Below are 24,132 nucleotides of genomic sequence, written 5' to 3' on the forward strand. Positions count from 1 at the left end.
TTTGGAAGGGTTGGGTCGACGTGTTGAAAGGGCAGCGGCCACGTTAGGCCGCATAATGCCCAATCTCGGGGGGCCCAACATGGCGGCACGGCGGCTGTATTTGGGAGACGCCCGGTCCATGGCGCTTTATGGCGCGCCAATATGGGCCGGCGGTCTGATGGCAAATCGGCGGGGAGCATTTGTACTCCGCCGGTTACAGAGGTTGGTCGCCATCAGAGTCGTGCAGGGTTATCGCACGATCTCCTACACAGCCGCCACCTTGCTGGCGGGTTCCGCACCGTTTCACCTGCTGGCGAAAATGGACGCAGAGGTCTATCAAAACCTCTGCGACCATCGCTAGCGGGGCGTGGACCCGCACGGCGAGGAGGCCGCCAGGGCCCGAAGCCAGGCGCGGCGACGCGTCTATAGTCGGTGGCAGGTCTGGTTATCCAAGCCAGACCAGCGGGATGATCGCGTCGCCGCGGCGGTCCGCCCAGTGTTTTATGCCTGGGTGAGCCGTAGCTGGGGTACGCCCAACTACCGCCTGACACAGGTACTGACCGGACACGGTTGCTTCGGTCGGTACCTGCATCGGATAGGGCGGGAGGCGACGACGGTGTGCCGTCACTGCAGGGGAAGGGAGGACACCGCGCAGCACACGTTGGAGTTTTGTCCGGCGTGGGCAGCTCAGCGCGGTGTCCTCGTTAGAGCGATTGGGGCGAACCTCTCGCTGCCGGCCGTCATTCGTGCAATGGTCGGCAGTGAGGAGGCGTGGGCGGCCATGGCCTTGTTTTGTGAGGACGTCATGGCCTCCAAGGAAGACGCCGAAAGGGCGTGCGAGGAGGTGGGGGGCAGGCGGCGACGCCGACCGTAAGACCCTCCAACGCTCCCCGTGGCAGAGGGAGCGCGAAGGGGTCGGTGATGGTGTTTGTGGTGCGAGGTGAGGGACCTTATTCCCTCATTCCTCCTCGCACCCAGCCCATCACCGGACCGGGGGCCCGTGGCAGGGGCCCCGCTTGGCGGGCGCGGCAGTGTTAGCCGGCTCCGCAGCCGTGGTCGCGATCGGGTGGGGGCCCGGTCGCGGCTAGTAGCAACGGCACGAGTGGGGGCGACGTCGCGTGTGACCGCGCGGCGTCGCCGGGGGGCAATCAATTATGTTTGACCCCCATTGGGGAGGGGGTTCACATCTCCCACGGAAAGGGCCCGTAATAGGGCGTTGCGCCAACGGGGAGAGTCACGGTAGTATCGCTAGTTTGGTTCCCGTGACTCTCCCCAGATAAAGGGCGCAGGCGGTCACCGTGGTGTTTTAGCCGGTAAGAGTCCGGCACTAAACCGGCCTCCCCCCCAGGGAGCCGAGGTATCCATGAGGATTTCACCACGTTAAAAAAAAAAAAAAAAAAAAGGTCTGGGATCTGCCCTCATCAGGCTCATACCTTCGCATTTTTCACATACTTGTTGAACAGATCCTGGGCTTTTTTGGTTTGGATCACGTAGTAAAGTGGTACCACACTGAAACAGTCAATTAAACCTGGTTTCGATCAATATTTTAGAGGATAACGCAAGTTAGGTCTGGGATAGGTCTGGGATTTGCCCTCATCAGGCTCATACTTCCGCGTTTTTCACATACTTGTTGAACAGATCCTGGGTTTTTTCTGGTTTGGATCACGTAGTAATGTGGTACCATACTGAGTCAGTCAATTAAACCTGGTTTCGATCAATATTTTAGAGGGTAACGCAAGTTAGGTCTGGGATAGGTATGGGATTTGCCCTCATCAGGCTCATACTTTCGCAGTTTTAACATACATGTTGACCTGGTCGAGGGTTTTTTTCTGATTTGGATCACGCAGTAAAGTGGTACCACACTGAAACAGTCAATTAAACCTGGTTTCGATCAATATTTTAGAGGATAACGCATGTTAGGTCTGTGTTAGGTCTGGGATTTGCCCTCATCAGGGTCATATTTTCGCGTTTTTCACATACTTGTTGAACAGATCCTGGGTTTTTTCTGGTTTGGAGCACGTAGTAATGTGGTACCACACTGATACAGTCCATTGAACCTGGTTTCGATCAATATTTTAGAGGATAACGCATGTTAGGTCTGGGTTAGGTCTGGGATTTGCCATCATCAGGGTCATATTTTCGCGTTTTTCACATACTTGTTGAACAGATCCTGGGTTTTTTCTGGTTTCGATCACGTAGTAATGAGGTACCACTCTGAAACAGTCAATCAAACCTGGTTTCCATCAATATTTTAGAGGATAACACATGTTAGGCCTGGGTTAGGTCTAGGATTTGCCCTCATCAGGCTCGTACTTTCACATATTTCTCATACTTGATGGCCAGATTCTGGGCTTTTTCTAGTTTGGATCACGTAGTAAAGTGGTATCACACTGCAACAGTCGATTAATCCTGGTTTCAATTAATATTTTAGAGGATAACGCATGTTAGGTCTGGGATAGGTATGGGATTTGCCCTCATCAGGCTCATGCTTTCGCGTTTTTCACATACTGGTTGAACAGATCCTGGGTTTTTTCTGGTTAGGAGCACGTAGTAATGTGGTACCACACTGATACAGTCCATTGAACCTGGTTTCGATCAATATTTTAGAGGATAACGCATGTTAGGTCTGGGTTAGGTCTGGGATTTGCCCTCATCAGGGTCATATTTTCGCGTTTTTCACATACTTGTTGAACAGATCCTGGCCTTTTTCTGGATTGGATCACGTTGTAAAGTGGTACCACACTGAAACAGTCGATTAATCCTGGTCTCGATCAACATTTTATAGGATAGCGCACGTTAGGTCTAGGTTGGGCCTGGGATTTTCCCTCATCAGACTCAAACTTTCGCAGTTTTAACATACATGTTGACCTGATCGAGGGTTGTTTTCTGCTTTGGATCACGTAGTAAAGTGGTACCACACGGAAACAATCAATTAAACCTGGTTTCGATCAATATTTTAGAGGATAACGCATGTTAGGTCTGGGATAGGTCTGGGATTTGCCCTCATCAGGGTCAAATTTTCCCGTTTTTCGCATACTTGTTGAACAGATCCCTGGCTTTTTCTGGGTTGGATCACATAGTAATGTGGTACCACACTAAAACAGTCCATTAAGCCTGGTTTCGATCAATATTTTTGAGGATAACGCATGTTATGTCTAGGTTAGGCCTGTGATTTTCCCTCATCAGACTCATACTTTCGCAGTTTTAACATACACGTTGACCTGATCGAGCGTTTTTTCAGCTTTGGATCACGTACTAAAGTGGTACCACACTGAATCAGTCAACTAAACCTGGTTTCGATCAATATTTTAGGGCGTAACGCAAGTTAGGTCTGGGATAGGTCTGGGATTTGCCCTCATCAGGCTCATACTTTCGCATATTTCTCATACTTGTTGGCCAGCTTCTGGGTTTCTTTTGGTTTGGTTCACGTAGGAATGTGGTACCACACTGAAACAATCTATTAAACCTGGTTTCGATCAATATTTTAGGGAATAACGCATATTAGGTCTAGGTTAGGTCTGGGATTTGCCCTCATCAGGCTCGCAATTTCGCATACTTCTCATACTTGATGGCCAGCTTCTGGGCTTCTTCTGGTTTGGATCACTTAGTAATGTGGTACCACACTGAAACTGTCAATTAAACCTGGTTTACGTCAATATTTTAGAGGATAACGGAAGTTAGGTCTGGGATAGGTCTGGGATTTGCCCCCATCAAAGTCATACTTTTGCAGTTTTAACATACATGTTGACCTGATCGTGGGTTTTTTCTGCTTTGGATCACGTAGTAATGTGGTACCACACTGAAACGGTCCATTAAACCTGGTTTCGATCACTATTTTAGAGGATAACGCATGTTAGGTCTGGGCTAGGTGTAGGATTTGCCTTCATCAGGCTCATACCCTCGCATTTTTCACATACTTGTTGAACAGATCCTGGGCTTTTCTGGTTTGGATCACGTAGTAAAGTGGTACCACACTGAAACAGTCAATTAAACCTGGTTTCGTTCAATATTTTAGAGAATAATTCATGTTAGGTCTAGGTCAGGCCAGATATTTGCCCAAATCAGGGTCATACTTTCACATTTTTCGCATACTTGCTGAACAGATCCTGGGCTTTTCTGGGTTGGATCACGTAGTAATGTGGTACCACACTGAAACAGTCGATTAATCCTGATTTCGATTAATATTTTAGTGGATAACGCACGTTAGGTCTAGGTTAGGTCTAGGATTTGCCCTCATCAGTCTCATACTTTCGCATTCTTCACATACTTCTTGAACAGATACTGGGTTCTTTCTGGTTTGGATAACGTAGTAATGTGGTACAACACTGAAACAGACCATTAAACCATGTTTCGATTAGTATTTTAGACGATAACGCAAGTTAGGTCTGGAATAGGTCTGGGATTTGCCCTCATCAGTATCATACTTTCGCGTTTTTCACATACTTGTTGAACAGATCCTGGGGGTTTCCTGGTTTCGATCACAAAGTAATGTGGTACCACACTGAAACAGTCCAGTAAACCTGGTTTCGATCAATATTTTAGAGGGTAACGCAAGCTAGGTCTGGGACAGGTCTGGGATTTGCCCTCATCAGGGTCATATTTTTGCGTTTTTCACGTACTTGTTGAACAGATCCCTGGCTTTTTCTGGTATGGATCACGCAGTAATGTGGTCCCACACTGAAACAGTCCATTAAACCATGTTTCGATCAATATTTTTGAGGATAACGCATGTTAGGTCCAGGTTAGGCCTGGGATTTTCCCTCATCAGACTCATACTTTCGCATTCTTCACATACTTCTTGAACAGTTCCCGGGATTTTTCTGGTTTGGATCACGTAGTAATGTGATACCACACTGAAACAGTGAATTAAACATGGTCTTGATAAATATTTCAGAGGATAACGCTTGTTAGGTCTGGGCTAGGTCTAGGATTTGCCCTCATCAGGCTCATACTTGCGCATATTTCTCATACTTGTTGGCTAGATCCTGGGCTTTTTCTGGATTGGAACACGTAGTAATGTGGTACCACACTGAAACTGTCAATTATTCCTGGTTTCCGTCAATATTTTAGAGGATTACACATGTTATGTCTAGGATTTGCCCTCATCAGTCTCATACTTTCGCATTCCTCAGATACTTCTTGAATAGATTCTGGGTTTTTTCTGGTTTCGATCACGTAGTAAAGTGTTACCACACAGAGACAGTCAATTAAACCTGGTTTCGATCAATATTTGATAGGATAACGCAAGCTAGGTCTGGGATAGGTCTGGGATTTGCCCCCACCAGAGTCATATTTTAGCGTTTTTCACATACTTGTTGAACAGATCCCTGGCGTTTTCTGATTTGGATCACGTAGTAATGTGGTACCACACTGAAACATTCCATTAAACCTGGTTTCGATCAATATTTTAGAGAATAATTCATGTTAGGTTTAGGTTAGGCCAGAGATTTGCCCACATTAGGGTCATACTTTTACATTTTTCGCATACTTGTTGGCCAGATCCCAGCTTTTTCTGGTTTGGATCACGTAGTAATGTGGTATCACACTGATACAGTCCATGAAACCTGGTTTCGATCAATATTTTAGAGGATAACGCACGTTAGGTCTGTGTTAGGTCTAGGATTTGCCCTCATCAGGCTCATACTTTCGCATATTCCTCATACTTGCGCAGATCCTGGGTTTTTTCTGGTTTCGATCACGTAGTAATGTGGTACCAAACCGAAACGGTCAATTAAACCAGCTTTCGATCAATATTCTAGTGGATAACGCAAGTTAGGTCTGGGATAGGTCTGGGATTTGCCCTCATCAGGGTCATATTTTCGCGTTTTTCACATACTTGTTGAACAGATCCTGGCCTTTTTCTGGATTGGATCACGTTGTAAAGTGGTACCACACTGAAACAGTCGATTAATCCTGGTCTCGATCAACATTTTATAGGATAACGCACGTTAGGTCTAGGTTGGGCCTGGGATTTTCCCTCATCAGACTCAAACTTTCGCAGTTTTAACATACATGTTGACCTGATCGAGGGTTGTTTTCTGCTTTGGATCACGTAGTAAAGTGGTACCACACGGAAACAATCAATTAAACCTGGTTTCGATCAATATTTTAGAGGATAACGCATGTTGGGTCTGGGATAGGTCTGGGATTTGCCCTCATCAGGGTCAAATTTTCCCATTTCTCGCATACTTGTTGAACAGATCCCTGGCTTTTTCTGCTTTGGATCACGTACTAAAGTGGTACCACACTGAATCAGTCAACTAAACCTGGTTTCGATCAATATTTTAAGGCGTAACGCAAGTTAGGTCTGGGATAGGTCTGGGATTTGCCCTCATCAGGCTCATACTTTCGCATATTTCTCATACTTGTTGGCCAGCTTCTGGGTTTCTTTTGGTTTGGTTCACGTAGGAATGTGGTACCACACTGAAACAATCTATTAAACCTGGTTTCGATCAATATTTTAGGGAATAACGCATATTAGGTCTAGGTTAGGTCTGGGATTTGCCCTCATCAGGCTCGCAATTTCGCATACTTCTCATACTTGATGGCCAGTTTCTGGGCTTCTTCTGGTTTGGATCACGTAGTAATGTGGTACCACACTGAAACTGTCAATTAAACCTGGTTTACGTCAATATTTTAGAGGATAACGGAAGTTAGGTCTGGGATAGGTCTGGGATTTGCCCCCATCAAAGTCATACTTTTGCAGTTTTAACATACATGTTGACCTGATCGTGGGTTTTTTCTGCTTTGGATCACGTAGTAATGTGGTACCACACTGAAACGGTCCATTAAACCTGGTTTCGATAACTATTTTAGAGGATAACGCATGTTAGGTCTGGGCTAGGTCTAGGATTTGCCTTCATCAGGCTCATACCCTCGCATTTTTCACATACTTGCTGAACAGATCCTGGGCTTTTCTGGTTTGGATCACGTAGTAAAGTGGTACCACACTGAAACAGTCAATTAAACATGGTTTCGTTCAATATTTTAGAGAATAATTCATGTTAGGTCTAGGTCAGGCCAGATATTTGCCCAAATCAGGGTCATACTTTCACATTTTTCGCATACTTGCTGAACAGATCCTGGGCTTTTCTGGGTTGGATCACGTAGTAATGTGATACCACACTGAAACAGTCGATTAATCCTGATTTCGATTAATATTTTAGTGGATAACGCACGTTAGGTCTAGGTTAGGTCTAGGATTTGCCCTCATCAGTCTCATACTTTCGCATTCTTCACATACTTCTTGAACAGATACTGGGTTCTTTCTGGTTTGGATAACGTAGTAATGTGGTACAACACTGAAACAGTCGATTAAACCTGGTTTCGATCAATATGATTGAGGATAACGCGTGTTAGGTCAGGGATAGGCCTGGGATTTTCCCTCACCAGTCTCATACTTTCGCATTCATCACATAATTGTTGAACAGATCCTGGGCTTTTTCTGGTTTCGATCACGTAGTAATGTGGTACCACAATGAAACAGTCCATTAAGCCTTGTTTCGATCAATATTTTAGAGGATAACGCATGTTATGTCTAGTTTAGGCCTGCGATTTTCCCCCATCAGACTCATTCTTTCGCATTCTTCACATACTTGTTGACTAGATCCTGGGCTTCTTCTGGATTGGGTCACGTAGTAATGTGGTTCCACACTGAAACTGTCAATTAAACATGGTCTTGATAAATATTTCAGAGGACAACGCATGTTAGGTCTGGGCTAGGTTTAGGATTTGCCCTCGTCAGGCTCATACTTCCGCATATTTCTCATACTTCTTGGCTAGATCCTGGGCTTTTTCTGGATTGGAACACGTAGTAATGTGGTACCACACTGAAACTGTCAATTAAACCTGGTTTCCGTCAATATTTTAGAGGATTACATATGTTAGGTCTTGGATTTGCCTTCATCAGTCTCATACTTTCGCATTCCTCACATACATCTTGAACAGATTCTGGGTTTTTTCTGGTTTCGATCACGTAGTAATGTGGTACCACACTGAAACATATCATTAAACCTGGTTTCGATTAATATCTTAGTGGATAACATATGTTAGGTCTAGATTAGGTCTGGGATTTGCCCTCATCAGGGTCATACTTTCGCAGTTTTAACATACATGTCGACCTGATCGAGGGTTTTTTCTGCTTTGGATCACGGAGTTATGTGGTACCACACTGAAACAGTCGGTTAAACCTGGTTTCGATCAATATTATTGAGGATAACGCATGTTAGGTCTAGGATAGGCCTGGGATTTTCCCTCACCAGTCTCATACTTTCGCATTCTTCAAATACTTGTTGAACAGATCCTGGGCTTTTTCTGGTTTCGATCACGTAGTAATGTGGTACCACACTGAAACAGTCCATTAAACCATGTTTCGATTAATATTTTTGAGGATAACGCATTTTATGTCTATGTTAGGCCTGCGATTTTCCCTCATCAGGCTCATACTTTCGCATTCTTCACATACTTGTTAAACAGATCCTGGGTTTTTTCTGGTTTGGATCATGTAGTAATGTGGTACCACACTGAAACAGTCCAGCAAACCTGGTTTCGATCAATATTTTAGAGGATAACGCAAGCTAGGTCTGGGACAGGTCTGGGATTTGCCCTCATCAGGGTCATATTTTCGCGTTTTTCACATACTTGTTGGTTAGATCCTGGGCTTCTTCTGGATTGGATCACGTATTAATGTGGTACCACACTGAAACTGTCAATTAAACCTGGTTTCCGTCAATATTTTAGAGGATTACACATGTTAGGTCGAGGATTTGCCCTCATCAGTCTCATACTTTCGCATTCTTCACATTCTTCTTTAACAGATTCTGGGTTTTTTCTGGTTTCGATCACGTAGTAATGTGGTACCACACTGAATCGTATCATTAAACCTGGTTTCGATTAATATTTTAGTGGATAACACATGTTAGGTCTAGATTAGGCCTGGGATATGCGCTCATCAGGCTCATACTTTCGCGTTTTTCACATACTTGTTGGCTAGATCCTGGGCTTCTTCTGGATTGGATCACGTAGTAATGTGGTACCACACTGAATCATATCATTAAACCTGGTTTCGATTAATATTTTAGTGGATAACACATGTTAGGTCTAGATTAGGTCTGGGATTTGCCCTCATCAGGCTCATACTTTCGCGTTTTTCACATACTTGTTGGCTAGATCCTGGGCTTCTTCTGGATTGGATCACGTATTAATGTGGTACCACACTGAAACTGTCAATTAAACCAGGTTTCCGTCAATATTTTAGACGATAGCACATGTTAGGTCTAGGTTAGGTCTGGGATTTGCCCTCATCAGTATCATACTTTCGCGTTTTTCACATACTTGTTGAACAGATCCTGGGGTTTTCCTGGTTTCGATCACGTAGTAATGTGGTACCACACTGAAACAGTCCAGTAAACCTGGTTTCGATCAATATTTTAGAGGGTAACGCAAGCTAGGTCTGGGACAGGTCTGGGATTTGCCCTCATCAGGGTCATATTTTTGCGTTTTTCACATACTTGTTGAACAGATCCCTGGCTTTTTCTGATATGGATCACGCAGTAATGTGGTCCCACACTGAAACAGTCCATTAAACCTTGTTTCGATCAATATTTTTGAGGATAACGCACGTTAGGTCCAGGTTAGGCCTGGGATTTTCCCTCATCAGACTCATACTTTCGCATTCTTCACATACTTCTTGAACAGTTCCCGGGATTTTTCTGGTTTGGATCACGTAGTAATGTGGTACCACACTGAAACAGTGAATTAAACATGGTCTTGATAAATATTTCAGAGGATAACGCTTGTTAGGTCTGGGCTAGGTCTAGGATTTGCCCTCATCAGGCTCATACTTGCGCATATTTCTCATACTTGTTGGCTACATCCTGGGCTTTTTCTGGATTGGAACACGTAGTAATGTGGTACCACACTGAAATTGTCAATTAAACCTGGTTTCCGTCAATATTTTAGAGGATTACACATGTTAGGTCTAGGATTTGCCCTCATCAGTCTCATACTTTCGCATTCCTCAGATACTTCTTGAACAGATTCTGGGTTTTTTCTGGTTTCGATCACGTAGTAATGTGGTACCACACTGAATCATATCATTAAACCTGGTTTCGATTAATATCTTAGTGGATAACACATGTTAGGTCTAGATTAGGTCTGGGATTTGTACTCATCAGGGTCATACTTTCGCAGTTTTAACATACATGTCGACCTGATCGAAAGTTTTTTCTGCTTTGGATCACGTAGTAAAGTGGTACCACACTGAAACAGTCAATTAAACCTGGTTTCGATCAATATTTTATAGGATAACGCAAGCTAGGTCTGGGATAGGTCTGGGATTTGCCATTATCAGGGTCATATTTTAGCGTTTTTCACATACTTGTTGAACAGATCCCTGGCTTTTTCTGATTTGGATCACGTAGTAATGTGGTACCACACTGAAACAGTACATTAAACCTGGATTCGATCAATATTTTAGAGAATACTTCATGTTAAGTCTAGGTTAGGTCAGAGATTTGCCCACATTAGGGTCATACTTTCACATTTTTCGCATACATGTTGGCCAGATCCCGAGCTTTTTCTGGTTTGGATCACGTGGTAATGTGGTATCACACTGATATAGTCCATGAAACCTGGTTTCGATCAATACTTTAGAGGATGACGCACGTTAGGTCTGGGTTAGGTCTAGGATTTGCCCTCATCAGGCTCATACTTTCGCATATTTCTCATACTTGTGCAGATCCTGGGTTTTTTCTGTTTTCGACCACGTAGTAATGTGGTACCACACTGAAACAGTCGATTAAACCTGGTTTCCGTTAATATTATAGAGGATTACACATGTTAGGTTTAGGATTTTCCCTCATCAGACTCATACTTTCGCATTCTTCACTTACTTGTTGAACAGATCCTGGGTTTTTTCTGTTTTCGATCACGTAGTAATGTGGTACCACACTGAAACAGATCATTAAACCTGGTTTCGATTAATATTTTAGTGGATAACACATGTTAGGTCTAGATTAGGTCTGGGTTTGCCCTCATCAGGGTCATACTTTCGCAGTTTTAACATACATTTCGACTCGATCGAGGATTTTTTCTGCTTTGGATCACGTAGTAAAGTGGTACCAGACTGAAACAGTCCATTAAACCATGATTCGATCAATATTTTAGAGGATGACGCATGTTATGTCTAGGTTAGGCCTGCGATTTTCCCTCATCAGGCTCATACTTTCGCATTCTTCACATACTTGTTAAACAGATCCTGGGTTTTTTCTGGTTTGGATCACGTTGTAATGTGGTACCACACTGAAACAGTCAATTAAACATGGTCTTGATAAATATTTCAGAGGATAACGCTAGTTAGGTCTGGGCTAGGTCTAGGATTTGCCCTCATCAGGCTCATACTTGCGCATATTTCTCATACTTGTTGGCTACATCCTGGGCTTTTTCTGGATTGGAACACGTAGTAATGTGGTACCACACTGAAATTGTCAATTAAACCTGGTTTCCGTCAATATTTTAGAGGATTACACATGTTATGTCTAGGATTTGCCCTCATCAGTCTCATACTTTCGCATTCCTCACATACTCCTTGAACAGATCCTGGGTTTTTTCTGGTTTGGATCACGTAGTAATGTGGTCCCACACTGAAACAGTCAATTAAACCTGGTTTCGATCAATATCTTAGAGGATAACGCATGTTAGGTCTCGGTTAGGTCTGAGATTTGCCCACATCGGGATCATACTTTCACATTTTTCGCACACTTGTTGGCCAGATCCCGGGCTTTTTCTGGTTTGGATCACGTGGTAATGTGGTATCACACTGATACAGTCCATGAAACCTGGTTTCGATCAATATTTTAGAGGATAACGCATGTTAGGTCTAGGTTAGGCCTGGGATTTGCACCCATCAGACTCATACCTTCGCATATTTTTCATACTTGTTGAACAGATCGATGGTTGTTTCTGCTTTGGATCACGTCGTAAAGTGGTACCACACTGATACAGTCAATTAAACCTGGTTTTGATCAATATTTTAGACGATAACGCAAGTTAGGTCTGGGAGAGGTCTGAGATTTGCCCTCATCAGGGTCATATTTTCGCATTTTTCACATACTTGTTGAACAGATCCTGGGATTTTTTCTGTTTTGGAACACGTAGTAATGTGGTACCACACAGAAACAGTCGATTAAACCTGGTATCGATCAATATTTTATAGGATAACGCAAGTTAGGTCTGGGACAGTTCTGGAATTTGCACTCATCAGGGTCATATTTTCGCGTTTTTCACATACTTGTTGAACAGATCCCTGGCTTTTTCTGATTTGGATCACGTAGTAATGTGGTACCACAATGAGACAGTCCATTAAACCTGGTTGCGGTCAATATTTTAGAGGATTACACATGTTAGGTCTAGGATTTGCCCTCATCAGTCTCATACTTTCGCATTCCTCAGATACTTCTTGAACAGATTCTGGGTTTTTTCTGGTTTCGATCACGTAGTAAAGTGTTACCACACAGAAACAGTCAATTAAACCTGGTTTCGATCAATATTTGATAGGATAACGCAAGCTAGGTCTGGGATAGGTCTGGGATTTGCCCCCACCAGAGTCATATTTTAGCGTTTTTCACATACTTGTTGAACAGATCCCTGGCGTTTTCTGATTTGGATCACGTAGTAATGTGGTACCACACTGAAACATTCCATTAAACCTGGTTTCGATCAATATTTTAGAGAATAATTCATGTTAGGTTTAGGTTAGGCCAGAGATTTGCCCACATTAGGGTCATACTTTTACATTTTTCGCATACTTGTTGGCCAGATCCCAGCTTTTTCTGGTTTGGATCACGTAGTAATGTGGTATCACACTGATACAGTCCATGAAACCTGGTTTCGATCAATATTTTAGAGGATAACGCACGTTAGGTCTGTGTTAGGTCTAGGATTTGCCCTCATCAGGCTCATACTTTCGCATATTCCTCATACTTGCGCAGATCCTGGGTTTTTTCTGCTTTGGATCACGTAGTAATGTGGTACCACACTGAAACGGTCCATTAAACCTGTTTTCGATCACTATTTTAGAGGATAACGCATGTTAGGTCTGGGCTAGGTCTAGGATTTGCCTTCATCAGGCTCATACCCTCGCATTTTTCACATACTTGCTGAACAGATCCTGGGCTTTTCTGGTTTGGATCACGTAGAAAAGTGGTACCACACTGAAACAGTCAATTAAACCTGGTTTCGTTCAATATTTTAGAGAATAATTCATGTTAGGTCTAGGTCAGGCCAGATATTTGCCCAAATCAGGGTCATACTTTCACATTTTTCGCATACTTGCTGAACAGATCCTGGGCTTTTCTGGGTTGGATCACGTAGTAATGTGATACCACACTGAAACAGTCGATTGATCCTGATTTCGATTAATATTTTAGTGGATAACGCACGTTAGGTCTAGGTTAGGTCTAGGATTTGCCCTCATCAGTCGCATACTTTCGCATTCTTCACATACTTCTTGAACAGATACTGGGTTCTTTCTGGTTTGGATAACGTAGTAATGTGGTACCACACTGAATCATATCATTAAACCTGGTTTCGATTAATATTTTAGTGGATAACACATGTTAGGTCTAGATTAGGTCTGGGATTTGCCCTCATCAGGCTCATACTTTCGCGTTTTTCACATACTTGTTGGCTAGATCCTGGGCTTCTTCTGGATTGGATCACGTATTAATGTGGTACCACACTGAAACAGTCCAGTAAACCTGGTTTCGATCAATATTTTAGAGGGTAACGCAAGCTAGGTCTGGGACAGGTCTGGGATTTGCCCTCATCAGGGTCATATTTTTGCGTTTTTCACATACTTGTTGAACAGATCCCTGGCTTTTTCTGATATGGATCACGCAGTAATGTGGTCCCACACTGAAACAGTCCATTAAACCTTGTTTCGATCAATATTTTTGAGGATAACGCATGTTAGGTCCAGGTTAGGCCTGGGATTTTCCCTCATCAGACTCATACTTTCGCATTCTTCACATACTTCTTGAACAGTTCCCGGGATTTTTCTGGTTTGGATCACGTAGTAATGTGGTACCACACTGAAACAGTGAATTAAACATGGTCTTGATAAATATTTCTGAGGATAACGCTTGTTAGGTCTGGGCTAGGTCTAGGATTTGCCCTCATCAGGCTCATACTTGCGCATATTTCTCATACTTTTTGGCTAGATCCTGGGCTTTTTCTGGATTGGAACACGTAGTAATGTGGTACCACACTGAAACTGTCAATTATTCCTGGTTTCCGTCAATATTTTAGAGGATTACACATGTTAGGTCTAGGATTTGCCCTCATCAGTCTCATACTTTCGCATTCCTCAGATACTTCTTGAACAGATTCTGGGTTTTTTCTGGTTTCGATCACGTAGTAATGTGGTACCACACTGAATCATATCATTAAACCTGGTTTCGATTAATATCTTAGTGGATAACACATGTTAGGTCTAGATTAGGTCTGGGATTTTTACTCATCAGGGTCATACTTTCGCAGTTTTAACATACATGTCGACCTGATCGAAAGTTTTTTCTGCTTTGGATCACGTAGTAAAGTGGTACCACACTGAAACAGTCAATTAAACCTGGTTTCGATCAATATTTTATAGGATAACGCAAGCTAGGTCTGGGATAGGTCTGGGATTTGCCATTATCAGGGTCATATTTTAGCGTTTTTCACATACTTGTTGAACAGATCCCTGGCTTTTTCTGATTTGGATCACGTAGTAATGTGGTACCACACTGAAACAGTACATTAAACCTGGATTCGATCAATATTTTAGAGAATACTTCATGTTAAGTCTAGGTTAGGTCAGAGATTTGCCCACATTAGGGTCATACTTTCACATTTTTCGCATACATGTTGGCCAGATCCCGAGCTTTTTCTGGTTTGGATCACGTGGTAATGTGGTATCACACTGATATAGTCCATGAAACCTGGTTTCGATCAATACTTTAGAGGATGACGCACGTTAGGTCTGGGTTAGGTCTAGGATTTGCCCTCATCAGGCTCATACTTTCGCATATTTCTCATACTTGTGCAGATCCTGGGTTTTTTCTGTTTTCGACCACGTAGTAATGTGGTACCACACTGAAACAGTCGATTAAACCTGGTTTCCGTTAATATTATAGAGGATTACACATGTTAGGTTTAGGATTTTCCCTCATCAGACTCATACTTTCGCATTCTTCACTTACTTGTTGAACAGATCCTGGGTTTTTTCTGTTTTCGATCACGTAGTAATGTGGTACCACACTGAAACAGATCATTAAACCTGGTTTCGATTAATATTTTAGTGGATAACACATGTTAGGTCTAGATTAGGTCTGGGTTTGCCCTCATCAGGGTCATACTTTCGCAGTTTTAACATACATTTCGACTTGATCGAGGATTTTTTTAGCTTTGGATCACGTAGTAAAGTGGTACCAGACTGAAACAGTCCATTAAACCATGATTCGATCAATATTTTAGAGGATGACGCATGTTATGTCTAGGTTAGGCCTGCGATTTTCCCTCATCAGGCTCATACTTTCGCATTCTTCACATACTTGTTAAACAGATCCTGGGTTTTTTCTGGTTTGGATCACGTTGTAATGTGGTACCACACTGAAACAGTCAATTAAACATGGTCTTGATAAATATTTCAGAGGATAACGCTAGTTAGGTCTGGGCTAGGTCTAGGATTTGCCCTCATCAGGCTCATACTTGCGCATATTTCTCATACTTGTTGGCTACATCCTGGGCTTTTTCTGGATTGGAACACGTAGTAATGTGGTACCACACTGAAATTGTCAATTAAACCTGGTTTCCGTCAATATTTTAGAGGATTACACATGTTATGTCTAGGATTTGCCCTCATCAGTCTCATACTTTCGCATTCCTCACATACTTCTTGAACAGATCCTGGGTTTTTTCTGGTTTGGATCACGTAGTACTGTGGTCCCACACTGAAACAGTCAATTAAACCTGGATTCGATCAATATCTTAGAGGATAACGCATGTTAGGTCTCGGTTAGGTCTGAGATTTGCCCACATCGGGATCATACTTTCACATTTTTCGCACACTTGTTGGCCAGATCCCGGGCTTTTTCTGGTTTGGATCACGTGGTAATGTGGTATCACACTGATACAGTCCATGAAACCTGGTTTCGATCAATATTTTAGAGGATAACGCATGTTAGGTCTAGGTTAGGCCTGGGATTTGCACCCATCAGACTCATACCTTCGCATATTTTTCATACTTGTTGAACAGATCGATGGTTGTTTCTGCTTTGGATCACGTCGTAAAGTGGTACCACACTGATACAGTCAATTAAACCTGGTTTTGATCAATATTTTAGACGATAACGCAAGTTAGGTCTGGGAGAGGTCTGATATTTGCCCTCATCAGGGTCATATTTTCGCATTTTTCACATACTTGTTGAACAGATCCTGGGATTTTTTCTGTTTTGGAACACGTAGCAATGTGGTACCACACAGAAACAGTCGATTAAACCTGGTATCGATCAATATTTTATAGGATAACGCAAGTTAGGTCTGGGACAGTTCTGGAATTTGCACTCATCAGGGTCATATTTTCGCGTTTTTCACATACTTGTTGAACAGATCCCTGGCTTTTTCTGATTTGGATCACGTAGTAATGTGGTACCACAATGAGACAGACCATTAAACCTGGTTGCGGTCAATATTTTAGAGGATTACACATGTTAGGTCTAGGATTTGCCCTCATCAGTCTCATACTTTCGCATTCCTCAGATACTTCTTGAACAGATTCTGGGTTTTTTCTGGTTTCGATCACGTAGTAAAGTGTTACCACACAGAAACAGTCAATTAAACCTGGTTTCGATCAATATTTGATAGGATAACGCAAGCTAGGTCTGGGATAGGTCTGGGATTTGCCCCCACCAGAGTCATATTTTAGCGTTTTTCACATACTTGTTGAACAGATCCCTGGCGTTTTCTGATTTGGATCACGTAGTAATGTGGTACCACACTGAAACATTCCATTAAACCTGGTTTCGATCAATATTTTAGAGAATAATTCATGTTAGGTTTAGGTTAGGCCAGAGATTTGCCCACATTAGGGTCATACTTTTACATTTTTCGCATACTTGTTGGCCAGATCCCAGCTTTTTCTGGTTTGGATCACGTAGTAATGTGGTATCACACTGACACAGTCCATGAAACCTGGTTTCGATCAATATTTTAGAGGATAACGCACGTTAGGTCTGTGTTAGGTCTAGGATTTGCCCTCATCAGGCTCATACTTTCGCATATTCCTCATACTTGCGCAGATCCTGGGTTTTTTCTGGTTTCGATCACGTAGTAATGTGGTACCAAACCGAAACGGTCAATTAAACCAGCTTTCGATCAATATTCTAGTGGATAACGCAAGTTAGGTCTGGGATAGGTCTGGGATTTGCCCTCATCAGGGTCATATTTTCGCGTTTTTCACGTACTTGTTGAACAGATCCTGGACTTTTTCTGGATTGGATCACGTTGTAAAGTGGTACCACACTGAAACAGTCGATTAATCCCGGTCTCGATCAACATTTTATAGGATAACGCACGTTAGGTCTAGGTTGGGCCTGGGATTTTCCCTCATCAGACTCAAACTTTCGCAGTTTTAACATACATGTTGACCTGATCGAGGGTTGTTTTCTGCTTTGGATCACGTAGTAAAGTGGTACCACACGGAAACAATCAATTAAACCTGGTTTCGATCAATATTTTAGAGGATAACGCATGTTGGGTCTGGGATAGGTCTGGGATTTGCCCTCATCAGGGTCAAATTTTCCCGTTTCTCGCATACTTGTTGAACAGATCCCTGGCTTTTTCTGGATTGGATCACGTAGTAATGTCGTACCACACTAAAACAGTCCATTAAGCCTGGTTTCGATCAATATTTTTGAGGATAACGCATGTTATGTCTAGGTTAGGCCTGTGATTTTCCCTCATCAGACTCATACTTTCGCAGTTTTAACATACACGTTGACCTGATCGAGCGTTTTTTCTGCTTTGGATCACGTACTAAAGTGGTACCACACTGAATCAGTCAACTAAACCTGGTTTCGATCAATATTTTAAGGCGTAACGCAAGTTAGGTCTGGGATAGGTCTGGGATTTGCCCTCATCAGGCTCATACTTTCGCATATTTCTCATACTTGTTGGCCAGCTTCTGGGTTTCTTTTGGTTTGGTTCACGTAGGAATGTGGTACCACACTGAAACAATCTATTAAACCTGGTTTCGATCAATATTTTAGGGAATAACGCATATTAGGTCTAGGTTAGGTCTGGGATTTGCCCTCATCAGGCTCGCAATTTCGCATACTTCTCATACTTGATGGCCAGTTTCTGGGCTTCTTCTGGTTTGGATCACGTAGTAATGTGGTACCACACTGAAACTGTCAATTAAACCTGGTTTACGTCAATATTTTAGAGGATAACGGAAGTTAGGTCTGGGATAGGTCTGGGATTTGCCCCCATCAAAGTCATACTTTTGCAGTTTTAACATACATGTTGACCTGATCGTGGGTTTTTTCTGCTTTGGATCACGTAGTAATGTGGTACCACACTGAAACGGTCCATTAAACCTGGTTTCGATCACTATTTTAGAGGATAACGCATGTTAGGTCTGGGCTAGGTCTAGGATTTGCCTTCATCAGGCTCATACCCTCGCATTTTTCACATACTTGCTGAACAGATCCTGGGCTTTTCTGGTTTGGATCACGTAGTAAAGTGGTACCACACTGAAACAGTCAATTAAACCTGGTTTCGTTCAATATTTTAGAGAATAATTCATGTTAGGTCAAGGTCAGGCCAGATATCTGCCCAAATCAGGGTCATACTTTCACATTTTTCGCATACTTGCTGAACAGATCCTGGGCTTTTCTGGGTTGGATCACGTAGTAATGTGATACCACACTGAAACAGTCGATTAATCCTGATTTCGATTAATATTTTAGTGGATAACGCACGTTAGGTCTAGGTTAGGTGTAGGATTTGCCCTCATCAGTCTCATACTTTCGCATTCTTCACATACTTCTTGAACAGATACTGGGTTCTTTCTGGTTTGGATAACGTAGTAATGTGGTACCACACTGAAACATATCATTAAACCTGGTTTCGATTAATATCTTAGTGGATAACATATGTTAGGTCTAGATTAGGTCTGGGATTTGCCCTCATCAGGGTCATACTTTCGCAGTTTTAACATACCTGTCGACCTGATCGAGGGTTTTTTCTGCTTTGGATCACGGAGTTATGTGGTACCACACTGAAACAGTCGGTTAAACCTGGTTTCGATCAATATTATTGAGGATAACGCATGTTAGGTCTAGGATAGGCCTGGGATTTTCCCTCACCAGTCTCATACTTTCGCATTCTTCAAATACTTGTTGAACAGATCCTGGGCTTTTTCTGGTTTCGATCACGTAGTAATGTGGTACCACACTGAAACAGTCCATTAAACCATGTTTCGATTAATAGTTTTGAGGATAACGCATTTTATGTCTATGTTAGGCCTGCGATTTTCCCTCATCAGGCTCATACTTTCGCATTCTTCACATACTTGTTAAACAGATCCTGGGTTTTTTCTGGTTTGGATCATGTAGTAATGTGGTACCACACTGAAACAGTCCAGTAAACCTGGTTTCGATCAATATTTTAGAGGATAACGCATGTTAAGTCTATGTTAGGCCTGCGATTTTCCGTCATCAGGCTCATACTTTCGCATTCTTCACATACCTCTTGAACAGATCTTGGTCTTCTTCTGGATTGGATCACGTATTAATGTGGTACCACACTGAAACAGTCCAGCAAACCTGGTTTCGATCAATATTTTAGAGGATAACGCAAGCTAGGTCTGGGACAGGTCTGGGATTTGCCCTCATCAGGGTCATATTTTCGCGTTTTTCACATACTTGTTGGTTAGATCCTGGGCTTCTTCTGGATTGGATCACGTATTAATGTGGTACCACACTGAAACTGTCAATTAAACCTGGTTTCCGTCAATATTTTAGAGGATTACACATGTTAGGTCTAGGATTTGCCCTCATCAGTCTCATACTTTCGCATTCTTCACATTCTTCTTTAACAGATTCTGGGTTTTTTCTGGTTTCGATCACGTAGTAATGTGGTACCACACTGAATCATATCATTAAACCTGGTTTCGATTAATATCTTAGTGGATAACACATGTTAGGTCTAGATTAGGTCTGGGATTTGTACTCATCAGGGTCATACTTTCGCAGTTTTAACATACATGTCGACCTGATCGAAGGTTTTTTCTGCTTTGGATCACGTAGTAAAGTGGTACCACACTGAAACAGTCAATTAAACCTGGTTTCGATCAATATTTTATAGGATAACGCAAGCTAGGTCTGGGATAGGTCTGGGATTTGCCATTATCAGGGTCATATTTTAGCGTTTTTCACATACTTGTTGAACAGATCCCTGGCTTTTTCTGATTTGGATCACGTAGTAATGTGGTACCACACTGAAACAGTACATTAAACCTGGATTCGATCAATATTTTAGAGAATACTTCATGTTAAGTCTAGGTTAGGTCAGAGATTTGCCCACATTAGGGTCATACTTTCACATTTTTCGCATACATGTTGGCCAGATCCCGGGCTTTTTCTGGATTGGATCACGTGGTAATGTGGTATCACACTGATATAGTCCATGAAACCTGGTTTCGATCAATACTTTAGAGGATGACGCACGTTAGGTCTGGGTTAGGTCTAGGATTTGCCCTCATCAGGCTCATACTTTCGCATATTTCTCATACTTGTGCAGATCCTGGGTTTTTTCTGTTTTCGACCACGTAGTAATGTGGTACCACACTGAAACAGTCGATTAAACCTGGTTTCCGTTAATATTATAGAGGATTACACATGTTAGGTTTAGGATTTTCCCTCATCAGACTCATACTTTCGCATTCTTCACTTACTTGTTGAACAGATCCTGGGTTTTTTCTGTTTTCGATCACGTAGTAATGTGGTACCACACTGAAACAGATCATTAAACCTGGTTTCGATTAATATTTTAGTGGATAACACATGTTAGGTCTAGATTAGGTCTGGGTTTGCCCTCATCAGGGTCATACTTTCGCAGTTTTAACATACATTTCGACTTGATCGAGGATTTTTTCTGCTTTGGATCACGTAGTAAAGTGGTACCAGACTGAAACAGTCCATTAAACCATGATTCGATCAATATTTTAGAGGATGACGCATGTTATGTCTAGGTTAGGCCTGCGATTTTCCCTCATCAGGCTCATACTTTCGCATTCTTCACATACTTGTTAAACAGATCCTGGGTTTTTTCTGGTTTGGATCACGTTGTAATGTGGTACCACACTGAAACAGTCAATTAAACATGGTCTTGATAAATATTTCAGATGATAACGCATGCTAGGTCTGGGCTAGGTCTAGGATTTGCCCACATCACGCTCATACTTTCGCATATTTCTCATACTTGTTGGCTAGATCCTGGGCTTCTTCTGGATTAGATGACTTAGTAATGTGGTACCACACTGAAACTGTCAATTAAACCTGGTTTCCGTCAATATTTTAGAGGGTAACACATGTTAGGTCTAGGTTAGGTCTAGGATGTGCCCTCATCAGTCTCATACTTTCGCATTCTTCACATACTTCTTGAACAGATCCTGGGTTTCTTCTGGTTTCGATAACGTAGCAATGTGGTACCACACTGAAACAGACCATTAAACCAGGTTTCGATTAATATTTTAGACGATAACACATGTTAGGTCTAGGTTAGGTTTGGGATTTGCCCTTATCAGGCTCATACTTTCGCGTTTTTCACATACATGTTGGCTAGATCCTGGGCTTCTTCTGGATTGGATCACGTATTAATTTGGTACCACACTGAAACTGTCAATTAAACCTGGTTTCCGTCAATATTTTAGAGGATAACGCATGCCAAGTCTAGGTTAGGCCTGGGATTTTCCCTCATCAGACTCATACTTTCGCATTCTTCACATACTTGTTGAACAGATTCTGGGCTTTTTCTGGTTTCGATCACGTAGTAATGTGGTACCACACTGAAACAGACAATTAAACCTGGTTTCGATCAATATTTTAGAGGATAACGCAAGCTAGGTCTGGGACAGGTCTGGGATTTGCCCTCATCAGGGTCATATTTTCGCGTTTTTCACATACTTGTTGAACAGATCCCTGGCTTTTTCTGATTTGGATCACGTAGTAATGTGGTACCAACCTGAAACAGTCCATTAAACCTGATTTTCGATCAATATTTTAGAGAATAATTCATGTTAGGTCTAGGTTAGGCCAGAGATTTGCCCTCATCATGCTCATACTTTCGCGTTTTTCACATACTTGTTGAACAGATCCTGGGTTTTTTCTGGTTTGGATCACGTAGTAATGTGGTACCACACTGAAACAGTCCATTAAACCTGGATTCGATCAATATTTTAGACGATAACTCATGTTAGGTCGAGATTAGGCCTGGGATTTGCCCTCATCAGACTCATACTTTCGCATTCTTCACATACTTGTTGAACAGATCCTGGGCTTTTCTGGATTAGATCACGTAGTAATGTGGTAACACACTGAAACAGTCCATTAAACCCTGTTTCGATCAATATTTTTGAGGATAACGCATGTTAGGTCTAGGTTAGGCCAGGGATTTTCCCTCATCAGACTCATACTTTCGCATTCTTCACATACTTGTTGAACACATCCTGAGTTTTTTCCGGTTTGTATCAGGTAGTAATGTGGTACCACACTGAAACAATCATTTAAACCCGGTTTCGATCAATATTTTACAGGATAACGCAAGTTAGGTCTGGGATAGGTCTGGGATTTGCCCCCATCAGGGTCATACTTTCGCAGTTTTAATATACATGTTGACCGTATCGATGGTTTTTTCTGGTTTGGATCACGTCGTGAAGTGGTCCCACACTGAAACAGTCAATTAAACCTGATTTCGATCAATATTTTATAGGATAAGGCAAGTTAGCTCTGGGACAGTTCTGGCATTTGCTCTCATCAGGGTCATATTTTCGCGTTTTTCACATACTTGATGAACAGATCCCTGGCTTTTTCTGATTTGGATCACGTAGTAATGTGGTACCACAATGAAACAGTCCATTAAACCTGGTTGCGGTCAATATTTTAGACGATAACTCATGTTGGGTCCAGGTTAGGCCTGGGATTTTCCCTCATCAGACTCATACTTTCGCATTCTTCACATACTTGTTGAACAGATCCTGGGCTTTTCAGGATTAGATCACGTAGTAATGTGGTACCACACTGAAACTGTCAATTAAACCTCGTTTCCGTCAATATTTTACGGGATAACACATGTTAGGTCTAGGTTAGGTCTAGGATTTGCCTTCATCAGCCTCATACTTTCGCATTCTTCACATACTTCTTGAACAGATCCAGGTTTTTTTCTGGTTTCCATCACGTAGTGATGTGGTACCACGCTGAAACAGACCATTAAACCTGATTTCGATTAATATTTTACAGGATAATACACGTTAGGTCTAGGCTAGGTCTGGGATTTGCCCTCATCAGGGTCATACAATCGCAGTTTTAACATACATGTTGACCTGATCGAGGGTTTTTTCAGCATTGGATCAGGTAGTAAAGTGGTACCACACTAAAACTGTCTATTAAAACTGGATTCGATCAATATTTTATAGGATAACGCAAGTTATGTCTGGGATAGGTCTGGGATTTGCCCTCATCAGGCTCTTACTTTCGCGTTTTTCACATACGTGTTGAACAGATCCTGGGTTTTTTCTGGTTTGGATCACGTAGTAATGTGGTGCCCCACTGCAACTGTCAATTAAACCTGGTTTCCGTCAATATTTTAGAGGATTACACATGTTAGGTCTAGGATTTGCCCTTATCAGTCTCATACTTTCGCATTCTTCACATACTTCTTGAACAGATTCTGGGTTTTTTCTGGTTTCGATCACGTAGTAATGTGGTACCACACTGAAACAGATCATTAAACCTGGTTTCGATTAATATTTTAGTGGATAACACATGTTAGGTCTAGATTCGGTCTGGTATTTGCCCTCATCAGGCTCATACTTTCGCATTCTTCACATACTTG

This window comes from Colletes latitarsis, chromosome 3 (genome assembly GCF_051014445.1).
Source record: "Colletes latitarsis isolate SP2378_abdomen chromosome 3, iyColLati1, whole genome shotgun sequence".
Classification (NCBI taxonomy): Eukaryota; Metazoa; Arthropoda; class Insecta; order Hymenoptera; family Colletidae; genus Colletes; species Colletes latitarsis.